Source organism: Myripristis murdjan, chromosome 1, assembly GCF_902150065.1.
Source record: "Myripristis murdjan chromosome 1, fMyrMur1.1, whole genome shotgun sequence".
In the NCBI taxonomy this organism is placed as follows: Eukaryota; Metazoa; Chordata; class Actinopteri; order Holocentriformes; family Holocentridae; genus Myripristis; species Myripristis murdjan.
The window spans coordinates 9,783,441-9,808,486 of record NC_043980.1 but is presented as its reverse complement, the minus strand read 5'-3'; the positions used below and the strand labels follow the sequence as shown (position 1 = coordinate 9,808,486).

The 25,046-nt window shown below is 41.7% G+C and overlaps 1 protein-coding gene across 1 annotated transcript in view; it reads right to left on the bottom strand.

Annotated features, from left to right (window-relative positions):
• pdgfba (platelet-derived growth factor beta polypeptide a) overlaps positions 1-12,566 on the bottom strand; it is a 42,554-nt gene extending 29,988 nt beyond the window's left edge. Inside the window, exon 1 of the mRNA XM_030054961.1 lies at positions 12,526-12,566. The gene's annotated coding sequence lies outside the window, so the exon portion shown is untranslated. The remainder of the gene's footprint in view (positions 1-12,525) is intronic.
• Positions 12,567-25,046: the final 12,480 nt, after the last annotated feature.

Genomic DNA, 25,046 nt, shown 5'->3' with positions numbered 1-25,046 from the left:
GGGAGAGGAGCGCAGAGGGCAGGATCATGGCTGTATTGTTGTGAGTTTTCCCCAAATCAACAGGGGAGGAAGTGGAGTGGAGCAGCTAAATATACAAACAGCACAAAGAGCCAGCGAGCGTGGAGCAGCTGGGCTGTGGAACATGGCAGTCATCTGGAGCGGGGAGTGTGAAACACGCAGGACCGCCTCTCATTTATCCAGGAAAAGCTGAGTGAGCGTGCATGCTGCTTTTTAACAACACCCTCATATTCAGACACTTACACACATTCACACCTGGGAGCTGCCCCAAACAACCTGAGGCCACAACTACTGGAGAAATTAGATTGAAATTTGGCGTGTTTACCAGCTGAACTAGTCCACTTTTGTTCTTACTTACACTATGATCTATAATCAATCATCAGTGTCACACGATTGGTTGGGTTTTTTTATTGTTATTTGGGCTGCGTGTTCTTTTTATTTCCACTGTTTACTTCATGTTCATTCCTCGTTTGAGGCTCAAGTTGCGGAGGTTGTGACAGGAAATGTGCATTTACACTGCAAAAACGCAAAATCTTACCAAGATTATTTGTCTTATTTCAAGTCAAAATGTCTTATTTCAAGTCAAAATATCTCATTACACTTAAAATAAGACATGATCACCTCAGAAGTAAATTGTTTTTAGACAATTTTCACTTGTTTCAAGTGAAAATTCATTTGAAACAAGTGAAAATTTGCTTGTTTCATTGGCAAAATTGCCAGTGGAAAAAGTGAAAATTCACATGAAATAAGTGAATATTCGCTAGAAACAAGAAACAAATTTTGCCAATGAAACAAGCAAATTTTCACTTGTTTCAAGCAAATTTTCACTTGGAACAAGAGACAATTGTCTAAAAACAAGTTACTTCTGAGGTGATCAAGTTTTATTTTAAGTATAATGAGATATTTTGACTAGTAATAAGACATTTTTGACTTGAAATAAAACAAATAATCTTGGTAAGAGTTTGAGTTTTTGCAGTGTATTGTATATGATCATGTAAGTGGGAGCTATAGAAAGACCCCGAGCTGTTAGCAGCCTCCTAAAGAGAAATATCAAACAAACTGAACTTCAACAATGACAATTTGTGTACTGCAAGGGTATCTGGTTCTGCTCCTGTGATCTGCAGATTCTTCCATCTGGTGTCATTAAACAAAAAGACTTTAAGTTGCACTGAGTTTGCACACATTTGCATATCCTACAGCAGTTCAAGAGCACTGCATGTTCGGATTTGTTTCTTCCATGCTGCTGTCTTTAGTCGTCCGCTGCTGGCCACAAAGTGTCTTTCATCTGGATGTTTTCAAAGGCACTTTAGCAGAAGCTGCGGAGGAGCCTCTCATTTACTTCCCATCCAGTTCTGGCAACATAAACAAGAGAACATGAACTACTTGTTGTTGGCGATGGATTAATTCATGTATCCCTCGTTCGTCACTTCAAAATGAACAGGTCGCATCTGTTTTCCAATTGACCTGAACTGAAATTTCAAATCTCTCAGTGCCGCTCAGTGGTTGGATTTGGCTCAATTAGCGATCTGACAATTTTCGAAACACAAAGCGAGGACTAAGACGACTGTTAACCGCCCGCCTCGGCAGTCACTTCAGTGCCGGGTGGCAAACGACCATTTGATACATTCACTGTCATCATTACATGTCACGCAAACAGCACACTAATTCATGGAGCGACCATGATATTATATGACTAACGTGTTCAGCAGATCATTTTCTAGTGTATGTGTGAGTAGCTTAGTTGCTGAATCCGCATCTTTTGTTATGACTAAACAAACTGTTCGGCGATTCATCAGCGGCAGCTTTTAAACTTTGGGCTTTTGACTGAAAGCCATGGTACACAAATATGAGTGACTTGTTCCTTCACTGGGCTCCCAGTTCATTTAAAAGGAGCACCTCTGTGTAGCAGTGAGTCGGTTTAACAGTTGGTACTGCTGTATGTCGGTCCAAATTCATGGTGGTAATGACAGCTGATCGTTTATTTGAGACAGAGGGGAGACGCAAAATGCTGTTCAGAATCAGAAAGAAAAAATCCCACATGATGAGAGAAAACGCAGGCTTCCCAGTTTGTACTTTTCCTACAGTGGCACTTATTTATTATGCATATACATGAATATTTCATGGACAGAGGACGGTGTTACATCTGTTGTTTGGGTGCTGTGGCCCTGACCCTTGACCTCCTTACAACTGGTTGCTTATTGTCTCGGCAACAGAGGAAGTAAAGCTTGTCCTGTAGCTGAACTGGGTGTAAAGCCCCAGCAACACATGTTGATGTCAGGAAGCCTTTCACCCTCAGACAGGTGAAGATGTCTAGACATTATATACCCACACGAGGCTGTGTGAGACTGTGTGTGTGTGTGTGACTACAGTAGGTAGCACTGTCACATTCTGTGTGTGTGTGTGTATGTGTGTGTCTGTCCGGTTTCCCCCTGTGCAGTCCGTGTGGGAATTGGACCTCTTGGCCGAGGTTAAAAACAGGAAGGAACGTGCTGGAGGTTTTTTCCTTGTTACCGCGGCAACAACGGATGCATGTCGTTATGACTTTATATGGTTCTGTTGCATGACTTGATTACTGACAAACACATGACAGCATGACTGGACAGCGTCGTCTTCATCAAATGACCGTCCATATGACCGATTTGATGGACGCTTTTATCCAAAGCGCTTGATGAGCGCGGGCATTTTCCAGCAGGCCTCCGCTGGAAAATGCTGCACCATCATCCTCATCATCATCCTCATCATCCTCATCCTCATTAACATCGTCTTCCTTTAGCTCTGCCTCACCATCGGTACTTCTCCAACTCATCTTTCTCCATCATTTTCAAGGCTCCATCTCTTCCTCTACTCCTCCTCCTCCTCCTTCTCTTCCTTCCGATCCAAATCTGTGTCCCCCTCTCTCCCCTCTTCCTCCTCCTCTGCTCCATCATGCTGATCCATCCTCATGGAAGACTGTTGAGCAGGAAGAGAACAGGACAGGATGACAGCAACAATACACCTCCTACTGACTCACAATAACAAGGATGAGCTACTATAATGAGAGACGTATTCACGTGATCACTCACCGGCAGCGGCTGCACGTTGTGGCTCTTACATTAACACTGACATAATGTTTCCACTATTTCATGCCGTCATTACTGTCATTATTATACATTTTATTTTCAGATTTATAACACTTTATAACACGTTTGTGTGCTGTCATAGCCTGGTCTGGTGGCACAAAATGAGACTACAGCTGAAACAGTGCACACACACACACACACACACACACACACACACTACACAGGAGTCGTCACAATGCACATACCGTAATTTCCGGACTATTGAGCGCACCTGAATATAAGCCGCACCAACTAAATTTAAAAAGAAAAAAGAATTTGTACATATATAGGCCGCACCTCTTTATAAGCCGCAGGTGTCCACGTTGTAACATGAGATGTTTACACAGAAAGATGGTACACAGAAAGATTTTTTTTTTTTTAATTTTTACTTAAATAAATGCTTTTTTCCGAGCAGCGCCTGTAACACGGCAGTACAGCGATAGTAAAACGGCAGTAACACGGCTGGTTAAAAAAATAACCAGCCTACCAGCCGTAGGCTTTTTGCCTACCAGAAAAGTCATTGATCGCTATCTTCATCTTCCTCCTGCGCACTAAAACCACTGACGTCGTCTTCTTCAGTGTCGGAATTGAACAGCCTCCGAATGACTTTGTCACACACTTTCTCAGTCTCTCTTTTGTTGTCGCTCTCAAGGTCACTTTCGTCTCGAGGTGAATTTGTGCTTGTGCTGTCCTCTTCATCACGCAACTTAAAAGCTGCAACATACGCATTTCTTCGTGTGTTTTCCATGATGAGGGTGTGTGCATCTATGGTGTGCATGATGCGCAAAATGACTGTTCAAAACACAATCAAACTAGCGTCTTCCTCGGCGCATCATCTCTTCCACCTGTCTGTCTTGCTCTTGCGCTTCCTGCTAGAGCGCCTCCTGGAGGCCGTTAGCCCGTAAAAATCTATAGATTAGCCGCATCGTTGTTTAAGCCGCAGGGTTCAAAGCGTGTGAAAAAAGTAGCGGCTTATAGTCCGGAAATTACGGTACATATAGTTCTGCATATAGCAAATGTGTTGTTCATGTGCATATAGTTAAATATATTAATACATGCTTATGTTCCTAAGTACTTATAAGTACAATTCACATCATTCATCTTGTTAAAAAAATTTGCCAGTTGGGTGTGTAATGAACTTGAGGCTTGAAAGTACACCCATACCACTACTTACACCTATATGGATATACCAAATATGGCATGAATAACTGTAAGTGTACTGCAAAAGTCTCTGTCCAAACCAGCCATGTAGTCTCATATCAGTGTTAAAATCTTGTTTTTCCGCAAACGTGTGAAAAAACTCACAGCGGGATGAGATAATCCCATGTGTTTTCAGTGCTAATCAATGTCTTCCCAGAATATTCTTGGATTAAGAGTCACACCGGTGCACTGATCTGCCCTATTCTGTCTTGTTTCAAAAGATTTGCACTTGTTCCTGGGAGAATTCCTTAAAACAAGCGAGCCTGCATTGGAAAACAGTTTGATTATTTCATCTCACTGGCAGATTTATTCCACTGATTTAAGAAAAACGAGATTTTTAGAAGGAATATGAGACTCAATGGACGGCGATTTTTGCAGCGTAAATCTGTAAACGTTAGGAATCCATTTCTTCCCCACCACTTCTACAGTCTATTTAAGGTGTTGAAATTGTCTGCAGCATATGTGTACATAAGCCTCCAGCTGTTTATGTTTTATTGCTTCTACTATTGTGCTCACTTATACATTCTAGCAGCACGCTGTACTTCCTCTCCCCACTCAGTCCTGTTATCTTTACTGCTGCAACAACCTGATTTCCCTGTTCAGCTCAGTGTGGGTTTATCTCAGTGGTTTCACTCCTGCAGGGGTTATCCATAAGACAAATGAATGCAGTCATACTGTGGGGTCAGCTGGATCAAAGCACCCACCAAATGACAGGCTTTAACCGCAGTGATGCCTTAATTATCAGCCGGCCATGGCTTTTATCCAGCCTGCTGTCCTTTCCTCCCTCCCTGCTCCTTATCACAGCCCAAACAAGCTCACTGTTTCTCCAACAGCGCGGCACAACCCGCCCACTAACCAAACTGCTCTCGGTAGGATCATTGGATGTCAATGGTCACTTAATTTGCTCTCTGCTGATATTTCCACTCGGCTGAGCAAATGAGCCCATGAGCTAATGGTGGACATGCCCGCCCATCCTTCCACACCAGTCATGCCAGGGTTTCCACCATCAAATATTTGCTTTGTCTCCTGTAAATATGATTTTCTCTTTCAGGCGACTGACCGTCTTTCCTTTACTGGACAGAAAACAGCTGGATTTTTAAACCCTCACCTGCGTGGATCATCTTATGGCAAAGACGGGGACATTTCAGCCTCACTTCAAAACAGAAAGGCGTTTGATCTCCGTTATTCTCTATGCTTGGTGTTTGCTGAATGTCCCAAGTATTCCTCAGCAGTAAGTGACAATGCCTTCACACTGTTTACTGGCTGTGGATTTTATTTGAATACAACTTCAATTTGAGGCACTCAGTTGGATGTTATAGTCCTGTTCTGTAGTATATGTCTGTTATAGTGACACAACAATAATCATAATAAACTTTATTTATATGGCACTTTTCTCAACAGTGTTACAAAGTGCTTTACAGAAAGCAGCTACTTGAAATAAACATGAAAATACTTTCTGTGTATTCATTAATTAATCCACTAAGTGTGATACAGTGGATGTGTTAGTAACATTTCACTTTGCAGGGTGGACTGTGAAGTGAACGGCTTGTTTGTTTGGTTCAGTTTTACACCTCTAGTCATAGGACATGTCCCGTTTAACCGATCAGAGTAGAGAGGCGGTCGGTACTGCCTTGACCCATGACGACCTCCCCACCAGGTTTCATGATGTTGCATGGATGTGTTTGGAAATTGAGGCTCTGTTTGAGCTGAACCCCGCCCACTGTCATGCCCTCTTGAGGCTGATTGGCCTGATAAGTTAATGACTTCCTCCCTGGCTCACAAAATGTGAGCAAATAGAAAGACATTGTCTTGCCTAAGTGTTGGTGATCACATTATCAGCCACCTGAAAAATAGGAAGCACCTCTTGATCTCCTCGGCCACTGAGCTGCACCTCCTGCCGCACGGTGAAATGTAAAAACTAATTATCTTTCCATTGCACGGCTGTGTGTGTGTGTGTGTGTGTGTGTGAAATAGTTGACTAATGACGAATGCACTTGAAGGAACGTGTACATCTCGTAAACAGGATGATGACAGAAAACTGGACTCAGAGTGAAGGAGTTTCCCTCTTCCTTCCTTCAGCAGCTGCTGTTGCAGTGCCTTTGAGCCAGGCACTTTGTCCTCATGCGAGAGGTTGTGATGGGACACAGCGGCTCCCGAGGGTGAATGTGTGTAATCGTGTCAGCGTGGAGCAGGGCGGTGCTGAAAAAGGAAAGAAGGAAAACCTTCCATTTCTAAAAACAGGTGGAACAAATAGCAGGCAGGTCCAAATCCTCACTCACAAATGAAATATGGATGATGCGACCGTGGAGAAAAAGACCAAAAAAGAAGGAAAAAAAGAGAGTGTGTGTTTGGAAAACTGAAGAGAATGAGAGAGAGGCTTTTGACTTTTCACTCATTTCCTCAGCAGAGTGGAAACTTGGGATTTGGGATTTGTAGTGGATGATGCTTTTATTTATTCACATTCTCTCTAAAAGCACTTTCGATAACAAATAAAACACAACAACATCAAAAATGAGGGCACTTCATACAGTCAAATGCAATGCAATGTGCTTTACAATTAACAAAGAGAGAAAGTAAAATAAAACACAAAAACAACCTCAACACTCCTCAATTGATATTTCAGCACATAAATGACCCACATGAATTGTAAGGTAGCACGTTAAAGTCTTTACTTTAATATTCCTAAGCGTCAAATTATAGCCGAGTGTGTGAAAGTGTGTGTGTCTTAACTGTGAAAACCAAAGTGTGCAGGTCTGTTTGGAAATGTTGCAACATGACAGTGTCATATTTTGTTTTTCACGCCTGCATTCCTCCTCTGCTTTAAGCTCTTCTTCTTAAGGTGCGGGTGGCTCTGCTCACAGGTGCAGCACTGGCTCTACACACACACACACACACACACACACACACACACACACACATGCACTTTGATCTGAGGGGTGGTTTCTTCGATTGGTGGGAAATTCCCCCGTCTTATTGCTATAGGAGGGTCCCCTTCCTTTAACCCCCAGAACTCCTCCATTTCTTCTTCCTCCAAGTCCTCTGAAGTTTTGTCGGGGTTGCCCTCTGGGGTTGGAAGCCTCGCACACCCCGCTTCTTCACGACTCCCTTTTTCTCTTCATCTCCTCTTCCTCCACCTCCTCTTCCTCTCCTCCTCCAGCCGCACTCAATCCTCCAGTTGTTCGTCTCCCTGTGATCCTCTCTCCCCCCCCCTCCCCCGGAGTGTTTTCCATAGGTCTTCTATAAGGTCTCGGTGTCATACATCAAAAAGGCCCATGCATGCAATTTCGTAACATATTGGCTCTGTGCTGCTGATGAGAGCTTACAGCAAAAAAGGAGCGTTGCCAAGTGTGAATGAGCGCGCCTGTCTTCCTCCATCTTTCAAGTGGTCGACAGAAAGGAAGAGGGAGAGAAGAAGAGAAAAATGAGAGAATGAATAATTGAGGCCTTGGCCAAAAATCAGAGAGGAAGAGGGGTGGAGTGCAGTCTAGGCCTACCTTGTCTGCAAATTAGTGCGGTGAAGTTTTTACAGGATTTTCCGTTGTTAAAACAAATGATGGCCTTGAGACGGGGAAGCACCAAGGCCCTCCACCTCTCTCCTCCCCTCAGGGGAAACTTTCAATTTTCTACTCTTGTTTGACATTTTCCTCATTCCAATATGGAGAATCTGAGGACGCACAAATCAACAGTAAGCTAGATTTGCAGGTTCAGAGAATCCTTGCTTTGTGTTTCTCCACAGTCTGGTTACAAAAAAAAAAAAAAAAAGGAGTTGAGGATAAAAGCTGAAAATGTGGAAAAAGGAGGCCAATGCTCTTTTGTGTGCAAAGTTAAAAATGGCAGCTGTAATGATCCTTTTTCTTAAATTTTATACACAAAAGAAGAATTCTTTGGCTTCATCTTTTCAAGTAAATTAGATGTTAAATGAACTACCATAACTCAGTTTTCCACAGTAGCTTTGCAATAAATAGCAAAATAACCTGCATTTCTCTACTGCTGTTCTCATCGAATGACCACTTGACTTTCACAACTTCCCTGTTTGGTCCGTTTTATTTGAACCAACGTGTGTTTCTTCCATGAGTTCAGTTACTTTGGGAAAAGTGGGATCACACATTCAAGCCCTGGTACAAGCGAACTGTGACCTGCCTGAAAAGTTGGGACTCGGTCCACTTCCAAGTGAACCGTGGTATCTCACCTAACCGTGGGAAGCAAACCAAAATGCAGTGCATTGTGGGTTGAAAGTGGATACTGGCAGGTGGAGCTCCCATTGTAGCTACCTGAGCTGCTGGTGCTGCCAAAATGAGCCGGGAACAAACGCGGAGTAACGATGAGGTGCGGCTCTTCTATCAGTAGGAGCTGACCACAAGGTCTTTTCAGGAGAGGTTTGCAGATTTCGTGGGAACACAGAGCAGATCTTATGAAAAAACACAACAAAGTGCCAACATTACACCTAAATGAAATAAGGAAAGCAGCTGCGAGAATATGCATGTGGGAAATTGAGCCTTGACCTCTGCATCAAAGATTCATTCACATTCTGTTGAACCTCTAAGCAAACCTTCAGTAAATGTCACTGAGGGCAGTGAAGGTGAGGTTAAATAGCAGGACTGTGGGTAGAAAAATCAATCTGTGACTGTCCAAGATGCTCCGTCACAGCGAGCTGGTGTGCATCAGAGCCTCAGACTAAAAACCAATTTCCAAAATGTCTCTGCAGCTGCACAGCCGGCTAACCGCCTGTGCTTTACTTTCTTCTTTTTAATTCTCCAGAAATAATCGAATCTAGCAGGTGAGAGAGGAAAAGACTGCAGGCTCAGAGATCTCACTCAGAACTTTCCTGCACCTGTGTCTCCCAACTTTCCGACTCCAGCCGTTAACCTTTCAAGCGAAACGACTTTTGGCGAGCCACAACCACAGCTCTTTCCTGCCGGGGTTATTTTCCCAACACGAGGGCAAACAGAAAAACGAAACGGGCTTGAGGTCTTAATTTTGGAACAAAGCGCCATAAGTGTCACAGAAAAAGACTAAAGCTGGGGGTGAGTGATCAGCACACTCACACACACACACACACACACACTGGCACGCAAGCAACGTACACTAGATGCAAATACACACATCGCACTTACTTGAAGGAAACCCACTTCCCTAAACTTGCCATGGGGGAAGTATTGGTGGTTTTTCTGAGTAAATTTGCAGAGTTGTGGTTTTTCCAGAGGTGCTAAGAAAAGTCTGCACAGAGATGTGGAGCAGAGGAAATGCGTCAAATGAGCGAGAATGCAAACTCATTCCGCACAAACACACCCATTCACACACAGGCTATGTTTAATGTGTCGATGTGTGTGCGTGTGTGAGTGTGTATTCAGGCAAGAGGGCATGGGACGTCATCCATAGGCAAGTATGCATCTGTCTGAGTGTGTATGAGTGTCTGTGTGCCTGTTTGACTGTATTATGTGTCTGTGTGTGCAAACTTGCATGTGTCCCAGTGTATGTGTGTGTGTGTGTGTGTGTGTCTGTCTCTCTGCTTACACTACTGTATAATAAACTTCAGTGTCTTGCTGCTGAGTGTATTTCAGCACTGAAACACCACAGACCATGGAAAAAGGCATTTATACTGTCTTGCTGCTGAGCTGGGTCGTCTTTTTGACATTTACCAGAGGTGGAAAGTAACTAAGTACATCTACTCAACTGCACTTCAGTACAAATTTGCAGTACATGCACGTAACCTGAGTATTTTCTTTTTATGACACTACTCCTGCTCCACATTTCAGAGGGATATCATTAACATTTTCCTCTTCCTCTCATGTACCTCCTAGTTACTTTGCAGAGGAAGCTTTTCTCTGCAAAACATCAAATCTGATGCACTTTGAAAACAAGCCAACAGGATACAGTCAGAACTACAGTATTAAAACGCTTCTTACAAGTTAATGCAGCAATTATTTAACGATCTGACTACTTTTTCTTTTCATATTTCAGCACCTTTTTTCCCTTAATATGTCTGTATGTTTGCTCAAAGGACAGTACCACCTTAAAAATGGTGGTACTGTCCACCATTTTGGATTAATGGATTAATGACTTAAATTTGAATTTCCGGTGCCATTTTGTTGTTTGAGGGTGACTTTTTTCACCCAAAGAGCTTAAACCAAGAAATAGAAGAAAGTGAGCTCTCCCTCTGCTGTGCTGGATTTCCCCCTGTATTTATGTCTGTTTGCTGAACACTGCTGCAAACCGCTGAATCAAATCCCTTATTTTTAGGGACTGAAACTTGAGAGCTCACATTTCTGTGTCTCATTGCACCTTATTAAAGTCCACTGTAACTGGGCTGAGAATATCTCGCAGTTCTGTAACTGGATTCAGTTTTCGGTGATTAGCTGCAGAAAAATAATAATTTAAAAAAATTATAATACTAATAAAAAAAAAAATCCAACTTCAAAACAACAAAAGTGCACCAGAAACAGAAAGCAAACTGCGATTCCAAGGTTTTAAATAATGTTAATGTGTTTTATGCATGAAGTTCCCTTTCTGAATGCAGGATCGTTTCCTCTGCTTATCAACTCGAGAACTTTTTCCGATCCATTTGAGAATTTTTCCCACCATTGCACAGTTTAGAGAGAGAGAGAGTAATATAAAAAAAAACTGAAGGGTGCATGGCCACGGTAAGACACTGGTATTCTGGTATTAATGCATGTCAATGATGGGTGCTTTCATAAATCTTTTTTTTTTTTTGTAGGAAAGAGATGGAAGAAAGAATGGGGTCAGAATTGGAGACAGGGCGAAGGAGGTGGAGGTTCATAAAAGATGGAAGAGAGAGAGAGAGAGAGAGAGAGGAGAGGAGAGAATATGACTGGGAGGTAAAACTATTTCTGGAATGCACCTTCGCTTAAAGTCTAACTAGACGACACACACACACACCCACACACACACACACACACACACACACACACAGTGACAGCCTACCCAGGTTGTACAGTGTGATAAGGTAACAGGGGCATTGGGTTTCCAGTCTTTCTCCACAGAGACTGATCTGCTTCAGGGGACTTCCTCCTCTCCCTCCTCCTCCTCCTCCTCCTCCCTTCAGTCTTTGATATTAATACTTCACCATGCATGCTGCTTCATGTGCGTGTGTTCTTGTGCCAGAAATCATACACAGCTTATAAATATCAATCCTGCAGCAAGGTGTGCGTGCATGCGCGTGTGCGTGTTTGTCTAATGTATATATTTGTATGTGTATGTGTATATACCGCCGAAAGGGAGAAAAGACAGGTGATAGAGAAACAGCACTGCAAAAAAAAAAAAAAAAAAAAAGTCATTTAATCTCATACTTTGTTGTACGGTATGCAGTCTTAAAGTCTGTTTTTTTTTTTTTTTTTTTTTTTTTTTCCTTATGACAAATAAAAAAAATCCACCTGTGGGAAAGATAATCCCACTTGTTTCCAAAGCAGTTTTTTTTTTTTTTTTTTTTTTTTTTTCTGGGAACAAACATAATTATGTTCATCAGATCAACTAGGATCAGGTAGGATCAAGAAAATGAAACTTGATTCAAGAAAATTCTGAGTTTATTCGCTCTGGAAGCAAGTGGAGCTGCCGCATCCCACTGACAAATGTCTTTTACCTGTTGGAAGAAAAATGAGATTTTAACTTAGTGTATGTGCAGATTAATATGAAACCGGGTTATTTCTTAAAATGGATTTTTTTGTAGTAAGAGTGTTTTCTGTCAGTGTCAAAAACTAGATTTTAGGTCTTACTCTGCTTTGTTAGATCCAGTGGTGTCGTGGTAGTTGATGAGGTTAAATAGGTCACTAAAGAGGAAGTGGGTATTCTCTTCGACTCTATATCTTCAAATGGCTTTTGGCTGATAGGTGGGTATACTGTAAACTGCGTTACCTGTATACCTGCATATACCCTCCACTGCACCAGTGGTTTCACCGAATTTACACTTATTCCAAGAAAAATTCCTGAAACATGTGAAACTGCATTGGGCACAATTGGGATTATCTAATCTCAAGGCAGATTTTTTTTTCCACCTTGTTTGAAGAAAAACAAGACCTTAAGACCGAGTGTGCGTGTGTGTTTGATGTCGGTCTTGAATGACCCCAACAGCCCCTTCCACCACCCCCCCATGCTGTCTCATCCACTGTCCTCACTGCTTCCTGTTTACATGAGACGACTTCCTGTGAACGCTGTGTGGGACTTCGCACCAGACCGGCCATAGAGCTGTCTACACCTCTCTCTCTCTCTCTCTCTCTCTCTCTCTCTCTCTCTCTCTCTCTCTCTCTCTCTCTCAAATACATTCATAAACAATACTAGATCAGACGGATAAAGTAACAGTGACCTCCTGTGCTCTTTTGTCCTTCTGAAGAATTCGCCGTAGTAACTGAACACATTCATCAGTGCTGCAGTAATAGCAGGAAGCGGAGAGCTGAAGTCGCTCAAATGGCCAAATTTTCTTTCATCTTTCTTCCCTCTAAGGTGGTTTAGCTCACGGATACAGCCATGATAAACAGACACACACACACACACACACACACACACACACACACACACATACAAACACACTATCCTCAAAACTCTCTAATGTCCTGCCATGCAGGTGTGTGCTAATCTTCTAAATCCAATAATAATGGCAATTCCGATCTTCATAGGATCCCATGTAGATCAATGGAACAGCTGTACAGTGTGTGCACAGAGGAACAGGCCGCCTTACACACACATAAACGCACACACACACACACACACAATAACTAGTACACATGTATAGAACTTGTCCTTGATGCGCTTGTTTCATAACACACACATGCTGCAAATAAAGAAACTGACCTTTTAGCCACTTAGAGGGCATTTTTTTTAACATTTGATCTGATTTTTCGAGGCCATGTGGTCGATTTTATTGAGCTATGAAGCAGAGGATGTTAACTCCACTTTAAAATGAGACTAGGCTTCATGAATAGTTTATAATTAAGTTATGAATTAAGGTTGTAAACACTTTATATGTCATTATTCAGCAATTATAAACAAACTCTGTTTCCATACATTGATGCAGATAACAAGGACGGCTGACTGATGAAGGGACAAAATAAAGCAAAGCAACTAACAAAATCTGAGACTCAACAGAATAGCAGCAGTAACTTGATCTTGCCAAATAGTGAGCCTGCATGGAAAACAGTGTTATAACTTGCTTATAATTGTTTCTTAATGCTTTACAAAGTGTTAACATCCTCATTAATAACCCGATTGTGAGCCGTTCATAAATCCTTTACACGGGTAGTTTTATTTTGAAGCAGCGGTTTGTGTTGGGGAGCGTTTGGCTGAATCGTGGCAACATTCCCCTCTGTGTCCGTCTGTGTCCTCGCTAAATCTGAAAAACTGTGCTCGTAGCTTCAGTTTTCTGTTCAGACTGTTTTCAAAAAGTTTCCCTTCCACACTGATTTGCTCCACAAGACATAACAGCAGTGACATCTGTTGTACTGGGCGTATGCATTTTAGTTTCTCAACTGTAAAGCACTTTGAACTGCATTCTCTGACTTGAAAGGTGTGGCTGCCTTCTAACACATTGTCAATCAATCAGTGGTATCAATCTTTGTCAAACAATATTTCCATGGAGCTTTCCATAGCAAGGTTGAATCGAGTGGGGCACAAAAGTCTTGAGGCCTGGAAGGAAGTATTAGTTCTAGTGAGAAATAAATCATAATAACTTTTTGTTTTGTTTTTTATTCCATGCAAAACGGTATCTAATTTTTGGTCAATTATAGTCAATTGACAGCTAAGACCGTTGCGGATATCAGGGGTGGGAGGTATTGGGGATGTAGGCATGTAGATGTTGTGTGAGAGTGTATGTGTGGTTGGGCTGAGTGGACTGGTGTGTGTGTGAGTGTGTGGTTGTGTGTGTGTAGCTCTGCATCAATGATCTACAGTAAATGAACCACATGAGTCAAGACTCAATACTTGATTTATGTGATAGATGTATGTGAAAGTTTGTATGGGGGGTGGATGTGGGTATGCGTAAATACATGCTATTTCGAATAATGTATATTTTTATTTATACTCACATTGCTTTTGGTTGTTTGTTTTTATGTTTTTTCTCCTTTTTTTTTTTTTTTTGTTACTGTTTGTATATCTGTTTTTGTATTATGTCTAATGCTGCATCCCATACACTGGGTGTTATAAAAGCAAACCAAATAAAAAAAAAAAAAAATTTGATCAATACTAATGGAAATGAAAATAAAAACTAGACTTTAGAGAAAAACTTGTGCACATACAAAACTTACTGGAATAAAATAAAAATCTACAGGAAAAAAAGAAAGAAAGGTGTGATATCAATAAATGAATATCATTATCATCATGATTATTGTTATTAGTATTATTCAGAATTTTTTCTTCATCAGAACGAACTGGAAACCAAGACAGCGACTCCCGTGAACCACCTGCAGTGCGGTGGGCACACGCTGCTTCACACTCTACACTGAAACAATGAAAAAAAAAAAAAAAAAAAAAAACAGGTCGAAGAAGGTGAAAAGCAAAAAGTTATGCAAGTCCTAATTATCAGGGCCGATCTGTGCCTCTCGTTTATAATTTCATGGGTATTATTTTGAAGTTTCAAAGGCATTTTCCCCCCGAGCCCCAATTAATTTCTGACCTTAACATATACACAGAAGGCATTTTTTCTTTCTCTCTCCTGTTCTCTCTCTTTCTCTTGCACACACACACACACACACACACCTTAAACTGACCTATTTTCAGTAAGAGGACAACCTAAAATGTCCTCTCTCTCCCAAAATGTTCTCACCTATTCTGCACAATGGCATGTCCTCACATGCACACACACACACACACACACACACACACACACACATCAAGGTTTTTATGGCCCATTGTTGCTTATGGAAAAAAGTATTTCTACCTTGTGCTAACATAACAGATGAGGGGATTTTACACCAAGACAATGGAAGAGAAACAGAGATTCAAACACCCTGACATCACGAACTCGGCTCCTGAGAAGTGACGCATGTGTGAAAGAGAGATGAAGAAGATGAAAAGGGGGAGGAGGAGGACAGGAGTGATGGGAAAGAGGAGGCGAAAAGAATGACATCATCAGCATAACAGGGTAATTTGATAATTCCTTTAATTGGATTATGGTGTCTGAGGTTTTTAGACAAAACATTACCAGTTTGTGAATTATGGAGGAGAGAGGAGGAGAGAGGCAGAAAAAGAAGAAGAGGAGGTTAAGGAGAAGGTGAGGAAGGACTGGGATTGATAAAGGAAGGAAGGAAGGAAGGAAGGGGGCGGGAGGAAGTAAGGAAAGGATGGAGGAGGAAAGAAAGGAGGGAAGGAGAGAGCGTGAGGGAGAGACGAGGGGAAAATCCACGTTCCCACTCCAACCACAACTGAGAAAGTAATGCCGCGGGTCTTTCACCTATGGTTTGTGTGTGTGTGTGTGTGTGTGTGTGTGTGTGTGTGTGTGTTTCATCTACCCGTAGACAGATAGAGTGTGTATGTTGTGCAGTGCTGTGCCCGCATGCCTGATGTGACGTGTGTGTGTGTGTTTTGTAGCAGCCCCAGGGCATGACTGAGTGAGTGACTAATTGTCCCGTCTGCTCACCATAACACACACACGCACACACACACACACACACACACACACACACACACACACACACACACACACACACACACACACACACTCACACTAACACACACCGAGATTACGCAATTGCAGCAAAGATAATCTCCTTGGCCCAGTACTTTTTTTTTCTCCCAGAGGATGAATAGTGACACGTCTAGATTACTCTACAGTCTGAAAATCCTCCTCTCTGCTTACCTAATCCCTGACCTCCACTCGCATCCATCCATCCCTCCATCCATCCCTCCATCCCTCCATCCATCCACTGCCCCATCCCTCCATCCACTTTCATACTTATCCAACAGACACCAGCTAATCCTCCACTTCTTGGAAAATTCCCACTTTGTTACAGCATTTTTTGGCCAAATTACATTAAAAAAAAAAAAAAAGGCTTTAGTCCTTTTTTAACATTTGAAACCCGTCTTTTCTCGTGGCTTTTCTGAGTCCCAGAATTTATGTAAGGCCCAGGCCGCTTTTAGACCCTCAGATGTGTTTACATGTTGGTGTGGAAAACTGTGTTATAATGGAATTAAATAGGTTAGTAAGCTGCCTTTCCCCCACCTTCAACCCACTGACCGAGCAAAATAATAATTACTACCAACCTGACGTTCCTCAATCCTGCTTAAACGATAGAGAAAATCAATCTATCAGTTCACATGCACAGGTAAATAGCTCTGTAATCGATCATCGGTCAGATTTTAAATTATATTAGGCCATTAGATAACAATTTTCACCAACAATAAGTGGAGGATGCCTTACAAGCTGGAGATGAACGAATGTAAAATTTCAACCCGCTGTCGCAGAAATATGTGGAATGATCGCAGCTTTGTTACTTGGTGGTGTCACAGAATGGGTTACAATTACGATCTGTCACCTCGGAAACAATTAAAAAAAGAAGTCAGTTAAGAAAATTACACACCACCACCACGGCAAAGCGCACACTTTGTCAGCTTTACACGGGAGTTTGTTAGATTTATCCACCAAAAGGACTTGGTTAAGGCTGGGGAAAGGTCGTGGTTGACATTAACTTTACAGGGAAACAAAATAATAAAACGAGGTAAAGTAAACAAGAAGCGAACACCGGTCTCGCCTCGAACCGGATTCAAACTGAGAACTGAGTGAAAGTCCTATCGACTGACCAGTTCACTCCCCCAGCTTTGTGCCGGCACATAATATTAACCTGTTCCATGACACAAACCACACAAGTCGCCGTCATTTCACGTATTTCTGTGAGAGTAGGCGGGTACTTTCACATGCAGAGTATTTCCAAAGGGTTTTCAGCCTCTGTAATAAAAGTACAAATGCGTTCTTTGGTTAAACTACATATGATGACATTTATTTGGTCTGTGAGGTGTTGACATACGGTTCTGCATTCAGTGCCAGAATGTACAACATGCCATTAATCTTCTTCTTTGTCATATGAATACTTTCAGATATTAAATTATATGGAAACCATTACTTTATGAAATGTATGTTTTCAGAAAAAGTGATATCGTTTTTTGGGGTTTTTTTTTAATGAAAGATCACTTGTTTGGGCTACAATGTTATCATCTTTTGGATACTACGTAATGCATTTTTATGAAATGTTCTGGTTCAAGGCCTCCAGGACAGATGGGATCTGAAGGTATTCACGATGTTTCAGTACATCACCTTCAACTTTGTCCTGAAAAGAAAGTTGGGAAAAAACGAACTCTTGAAGCAATGTTCTCGTTGACCAGGTGGTTTGCGGCTCTTGTTGCTGGTTATCTTTTTAGTTACCTTTTTGAAAAACATGAAACATCTGCTTTGCCTCCCACCTTTTACCGTCAACATGTAAATGCAAAACCTTAGTCGTCTTTTCAGCAGTTTGCTCACAGTGTCCTTATGACTGTGCTGTATACCCCTGCTACTGCTGTACTTCCTCCTAATACCACCTATGTTCCTTTGAGTATCTGTTGTATGGATTTTTGTGAATGTTTTCTGCCTCCGTAGTCGGTCTGTAGAGGAGAGAGAGAGGAGTCGCCGTGTGACATAAGTCATAAGTTGGATGCAAATCCTGTGACGTTTGAGTACATAACATGAACTCTGGCCTGCAGAGCCACCCAGATGCTCCGGTTACACAACCGGCGCTCCTACACAGCTCTGAGGGCTGAACCGTATGGAAAAACAGTTTGGGAATTTTTGGTAATAATATGGAGTCGATTCAGAATTTCACAAAAAAAGGACTCACAAGGTATGAAAAAAAAACAAACATTATTTTATTGGGATGGTATAAACACAGATTTAATCTGTTTTTGACCCCAAGTAATCTTATATTATTGTCTGTACAAGAATAGTGATATATATTATTTATGTATTCTATATCAGTATTTATATACACTATATTACCAAAAGTATTCGCTCACCCATTCAAATGATCAGAATCAGGTGTCCTAATCACTTGGCCTGGCCACAGGTGTATAAAATCAAGCACTCAGGCATGCAGACTGTGAAACAAGACATTTGTGAAAGAATGGGCCGCTCTCAGGAGCTCAGTGAATTCCAGCGTGGAACTGTCATAGGATGCCACCTGTGCAACAAATCCAGTCGTGAAATTTCCTCGCTCCTAAATATTCCTTCAGATTAGCCCAAGTACAGTACGCAGAGAGCTTCATGGAATGGGTTTCCATGGCCGAGCAGCTGCAGCCAAGCCACACATCACCAAGTGCAATGCAAAGCGTCGGATGCAATGGTGTAAAGCACGCCGCCACTGGCCTCTAGAGCAGTGGAGACGCGTTCTCTGGAGTGATGAATCACGCTTTTCCATCTGGCAATCTGATGGACGAGTCTGGGTTTGGAGGTTGCCAGGAGAACGGTACATTTCAGACTGCATTGTGCCGACTGTGAAATTTGGTGGAGGAGGAATTATGGTGTGGGGTTGTTTTTCAGGAGCTGGGCTTGGCCCCTTAGTTCCAGTGAAAGGAACTTTGAATGCTTCAGGATACCAAAACATTTTGGACAATTCCATGCTCCCAACCTTGTGGGAACAGTTTGGAGCGGGCCCCTTCCTCTTCCAACATGACTGTGCACCAGTGCACAAAGCAAGGTCCATAAAGACATGGATGACAGAGTCTGGTGTGGATGAACTTGACTGGCCTGCACAGAGTCCTGACCTGAACCCGATAGAACACCTTTGGGATGAATTAGAGCGGAGACTGAGAGCCAGGCCTTCTCGACCAACATCAGTGTGTGACCTCACCAATGTGCTTTTGGAAGAATGGTCAAAAATTCCTATAAACACTCTCCTCAACCTTGTGGACAGTCTTCCCAGAAGAGTTGAAGCTGTAATAGCTGCAAAAGGTGGACCGACATCATATTGAACTCTATGGGTTAGGAATGGGATGGCACTTCAGTTCATAGTATGAGTAAAGGCAGGTGAGCGAATACTTTTGGTAATATAGTGTATATGATACTACAGCAGAGGTGGTAGGTGCGACAAGCTGCTTTAATCACACTGAGCAAATCAAAGCAAAAAAAAAGTCTGGAAAAAATATCAGAGTTTGATATTGAAACTATGTAGAAAGCAAATGGAACTTTAATTCACTGAAAAATATCACATTTAAAATATTGTCTTTTGTCTCAATGTGTGCAAACCGCACTCACAACAAAACCAAAGTGCAGCCACTGTGTAACTAGTGAAACAGAGAAAAAAATTTACTCTCCTGCCAAATATATTGAGGAGAGCATTTTTTTTTGTAGTACAAATATTATATTATAAGTATAAATTCTAAATAATATAATATGTTGAAATATTTTTCTCCTGGGCATGACCTTTGGCTTTTCGGACACACTGTAAATAGTTACTGCATTGTTATGGATGACAGCATAGTTTCTTCCACCAAGTCAAAATGCCTGACATTTTTCTGAAGCGTCTCTCTGCGGTAAACACCCGGGGTCTGGTACAGTCTTCCTTCCAAAAGATCTCTGATGCAAAGGAAGCGATGTGTTTTATGTTTCCTTTGGCGATTCTGCTTCCGTCCGTTGTTGAAATGACCCTCCTTTACTACGTTCTTTACACGCTGTATAAAATATGCTACTTTTCTTTGATGTGTCCTCTTAACTATTTGTTGCTGCCAGTGCCTAATTTCCCCACAGGGATCATTAAAGTTTTATCTCTCTTGGCATAAATAAAGGATTAAAAAAAAAAAAGTTCATGTAGTTGCCGTTGTGGCCGACATCTCCTCTGGGCCGGTTTGATCTGCAGAAAAAAAAAAAAAAAACTGTTTTCATTCTTCACACGATCCCAGATAGGCACAGAGTAATATCCGCTTTGGGGGGGGGGGGGGCAAGGAACAGTGTGATCTCACAAACACACACACACACACACACACACACACACACACGGCATCTCTCATATAAATGGTTAACCCCTTCCTCCCCACCTGCTTCCTCCCTCACCCCTGGCTGTTTGTCCTGCCCAAACCAGGTGCTTTCCTCTTCCGCCTCTCTCTCTCTCTCTCTCTCTCTCTCTCTCTCTCTCTCTCCATTTACTTCCATTTCAATTTAATGAGCTTTATTGGCATGAAGGTTCAGGGAAAAAAAACTGTCAAAGTGCTAAGGCACAAGCAGTTGGGATAATAAAACTTGTGTGTGAAACAGACAGACAAACAAAAATAAGCAGAAAAACAGCTTATCAATAATGCAGAGCAATTACAGTTACATAAAAATGACGATCCACGATAGAATTAACGGGCAATGACAGAGGACAGTTCTCCGTTGTTAGTGTTGTAGACTAAGATGTAAACTTTTATCATTTGTAGTCCTAAAACCCAGAGGTGAATCTCTCTCTCTCTCTCTGTCTCTCACTGGAGAAGCTTCATTTTTTACAGTTGGGGCCAAAGGGTTAACAACAACAAAGGATAAACTCTATTATAAACTCTTTTATAAGACACACACACACACACACACACACACACACACAGGAGCAATCACACACTTCAAAATGAGCACAATGAGTCTCAGATGACATGCAGTATATCACAATATCTTCACTTTTATGTGGCATGTCACTGATGTTTATGATTGCTGGCAGTGTTCACCTCCATCTCTCTGCAGGCCCACAGGCTGTGTGTGTCTGGGTGTATGTGTGTGTGCGAGTGTGTGCGTGTGCATGTGTATGTGTGTGTGTGTGTGTGTGTGTCAGGGCAGGTCGGATAGAAAAGGAGAGTCAATCACAGTTCAAGTAGCACTGTAACGAAGAGAACAAAGCGCAACAAGTGAAAATCAAAACAACGACAGCTGGTCCCACACACACGCCGGCGAGCTCACTGTGGAATCGTTACCGCGGGCGAGTAACGCCGAAAAGGGAGAGAGATGAGAGCGATATGGGGAGGTGAGAGACGGGGCACAGAGAGAAAGGGGAGGAAGGGGAGAGAGAGAGAGACGGAGAGTTCACGGCTACCTCTGACACATTTTTGTCACGGATTCCCAAAGGAGAAATTCAAGTTCATTCAAAGCCCCAAATCACTGTTTAGTCTCAAAGGCCTGGCTCATAACGTAAATCTGCAATGGTTTATTAACTTTTTCTTGTGATTAAAGCCTTCCTTTGCTTCTTCTGTCTGGGCTTGTTGCCCACCCTAAATATGTAGTAAATATGATAAATCATAAACTGTTTATGGCACTATGATATATGATGGTGTAACTACTATTTATCTACAGGATTGGCCTACTATAATATCTTTACCATGTTTTTACTGCAACAAAAGTCATAGTTTCATAGAATTTCTGTTACAGGACTAATATAGGAGGGACTATATTATGTATGTTCAAGTTCAAGATTTATTCGTCACATGCATGAATGTACAGGTACAGCAGCAGTTAAATGTAATTGCAACAACTCTGGCACTGTGTAAGTAAAAATAGATAGAATAAAATAGTTAAAAAAAATAAATAAATAAATATAATAAAATAAAAATAAAAATAAAATAAAGATAAAATAGAAAATATATATTACATTCCTATATACAATCTACAACCTATATACAATATACAACAATATACAATAAGTACATAATCGCTGCTAACATTAGCGCTAATTTTATCACATTTATATACTGTATTAAAGGTTTGGCTTGATGGAACGGTGATGGGGTTACCGTGATCGATACGTTTCATCCTGCAGGAGTCATCATCGGTGTGCACGGCAGACTGATGAGGTCTTGTCTGAGTCCTGGAGATCGGAGCACAGTTACACCACACACAGTTACACACACTTACACCACACACACACCACCTCAACTCCCCACACATCTGCAAGTCTTTGGCCAATGCAAACAACCGAGGGGTGAGGTCACTGCAGAATCTGACTGTGTCGGCAGGATTTTAACACCATAAACTCCATATTGCTACCACAATAATAGTTTAGTAGCCGATATTAGTGGGAAATAGGGAAATGAATAGTTGAGCAACCCAGATGTTGTTCTTCCATTTGCATTTACTTGCGTGCTACTTTAATCTCATTTTATTACTAACCTACATGCATCTTTCTACAGTGCTTTTGATATTGCCAAAAAATGTGAATTTTGATCTTTGGGTGACCTAAAAACTCAACAAAATTGTATTAGTTACCTGTTACCTGTTACAAATTACCCGTCCCTGCATGGAGTTTCATCCACATCTCTCCACTGTTTTTTTCTTGCTAAAAGACAGACAAAAACAAAAACAAACAACAACAACAAAAAAAAAAGGTGAAAACAACCTCCATCCACCTGATTATTCCCAAATCATGTCTGTTCTTCATTAAGGATAGACAAGATTTGAGAATAATCAGGTGGATGGAGGTTGTTTTCACCTTTTTTTTATTTGCCTGCTGAAACTGTCAGCTGGGATGGAGTTCAGCTGTGACAATAAGATGCTGTGTTAAAAAATGTTTTTAAAAACTACCTCCACATGCAAAACACACAAACTGCAACAACAGAGCTATACCATGAATGAAAAAAACAAAGAGCAAAAGATTAAAGTGAGGTTGAGGGGGGGTGGATTGAAAGACCACAAAATGATTCGGGCAGCGGGAAAAATGTCTGTAATGTTTCCAAGTCGTGGAAAAATCGAATGGTCTGCGCTCGGGGGTCGTGACCCCAGGCAAACATGACTCTCTGAACCTCGCCTCGCACTCTACATCTGTCGGATTTGTTCTCGTAAATCTCCTCCACTCGCACACTCATGCTCACACACACACACACACACACATACAGACTCACTCCCAGCCACTCAGCCGCTCACTCACACACTCCCTCCGTCCATTGCGGCCTTTCATGTATCAATGGATCCATTGATAGGCTTGCGTGAGTCTCTCTGGGTGGGTCCTGCTTTCTGGGTTCAAACCCTCCATTAGACACACTGACCCTGAGTTTCCACACACACTCACACACATATACAGTCACACACATACATAAATCAGTCGTTATCTGTGACAAAATCGACTGTGTGTCTTAAATGTGCGTAGTGTCCTTTGGTTTGTGTTTTAGAGCAGCTCAGCTCGTTTCAGATGATTTTCTCATTAACATTTTGCTGCGGTTACATTCTGACTGGAGTGTCCTGCCTCACTGTTTACATAAACGCTGAATAAAGCGATCCGATAAGATGTGCGTTTACATGCCCCAAAGCAGTTAATCAGAATATAACTTATATAATATGACAAAGTGGTTCCACCTGCTGGGAAGCGTCTAATCTGCTGGAAATGTAAATATAATACAGGCTGAGTCACGTTGGCCAGTGGTGGCTCTCCCGTCAGCTCGTAAACAAGACGGGAAAAATGAAACCTGGCCACTTTTGCCAATTTGACTTTTAGCCTTGTAACAGGCAGCCTTCTCACTTTTCTTTCATGCTTTTCATGTCATTTATTTATTATTCGTCTGTCCTGTTTCCTCTTTATGTTATGCTGCTGTGATAAATGAATTTTGCCCTCGGGGGTGAATAAAGTCTACCTTACCTTACCTTTCCCAGTGGTTTTGGCCGATGGTTCGGTGGATTCTGGCTTCATTCATCCTCTCAAGCAACTTGTTTGAACAATCTGTGGTTTCGAGCCTTTCAAGGAATTGTTGAGCCGCGTTCAACAATTCTTTAAAGATGTAATCTTTACAACAACAAAAATAAATTATCAGTTTTGCTGCACCCACATTTCTGTCCCTCCTGGAAATTCGTCATGACATCTAGCGTTCTCCCCACATCAACAGGAAGAATATATTTATTCCAACCAGAAGGAAATGATCAGATTGAGCATTTACATGATTAACAGGTGCTAATATTTTCTGATTGAACAAATTATTAAAGGTTTACACCTCAACCTGATTGAAAATTCCCTCTGATCGGGTCAGACTTTTCTAATTGAGGTGATTACATGAGACATTTTTATTCTGATTGGGCTGTTATTCTGATTATTAGTGGAACACAAGAGTTTGTGTAAATGCAGCTACTGACATAAAATGAATGAGACTGGAGGTGTGCTTTGCTCAAGGACACTTCAACAGGATATATGTCTATCGATGGGCTCAAATTTGTGATCTTTATTAGGGGACTGTAAGGACAAGGCCACCCTGACAGCCCATGTAGGACTGACAGTTTGTTCCTGGTTGTCTAAAGTGAGAGACACACACACGTAGTGTATGTCAGCAGAGGTCAGAGGTCAGATACAGACTGACACATGTATACAGCACACACACAGACACACACACACGTCCAGTGTTAATATATGTTGTGTTTTCACTGACGATTATGTGAGGCTGACAAGTGTTAACTGGAGTGTTGTTTACCCACTAACAGAGCTGATGTGGTTAATGTTAAATTAATTCTGATGGGTGTGGGCTTACATAAACACAGCATGTTTATTTTTGCACTCTTAGTTGAATTAAATTATTACCGCTCGAGGGCTTTTCAACAGGAATGGACACTTCGGCTGTGACACGGATTGAACTCGCATGCCTCTGTTTACGGGACAGTGTCTCTAACCTGCAGGCCTGTGTAGCAGCTTTTTTATATCTACTTTAAACATTATCTATCTATCTATCTATCTATCTATCTATCTATCTATCTGTTTTTTCTTTTGTGCATTTGCAAATTGTCAGGTAGTTATCAGTTAGGTACATGTTTCATTTGTGTCTCTTTAGCATAAA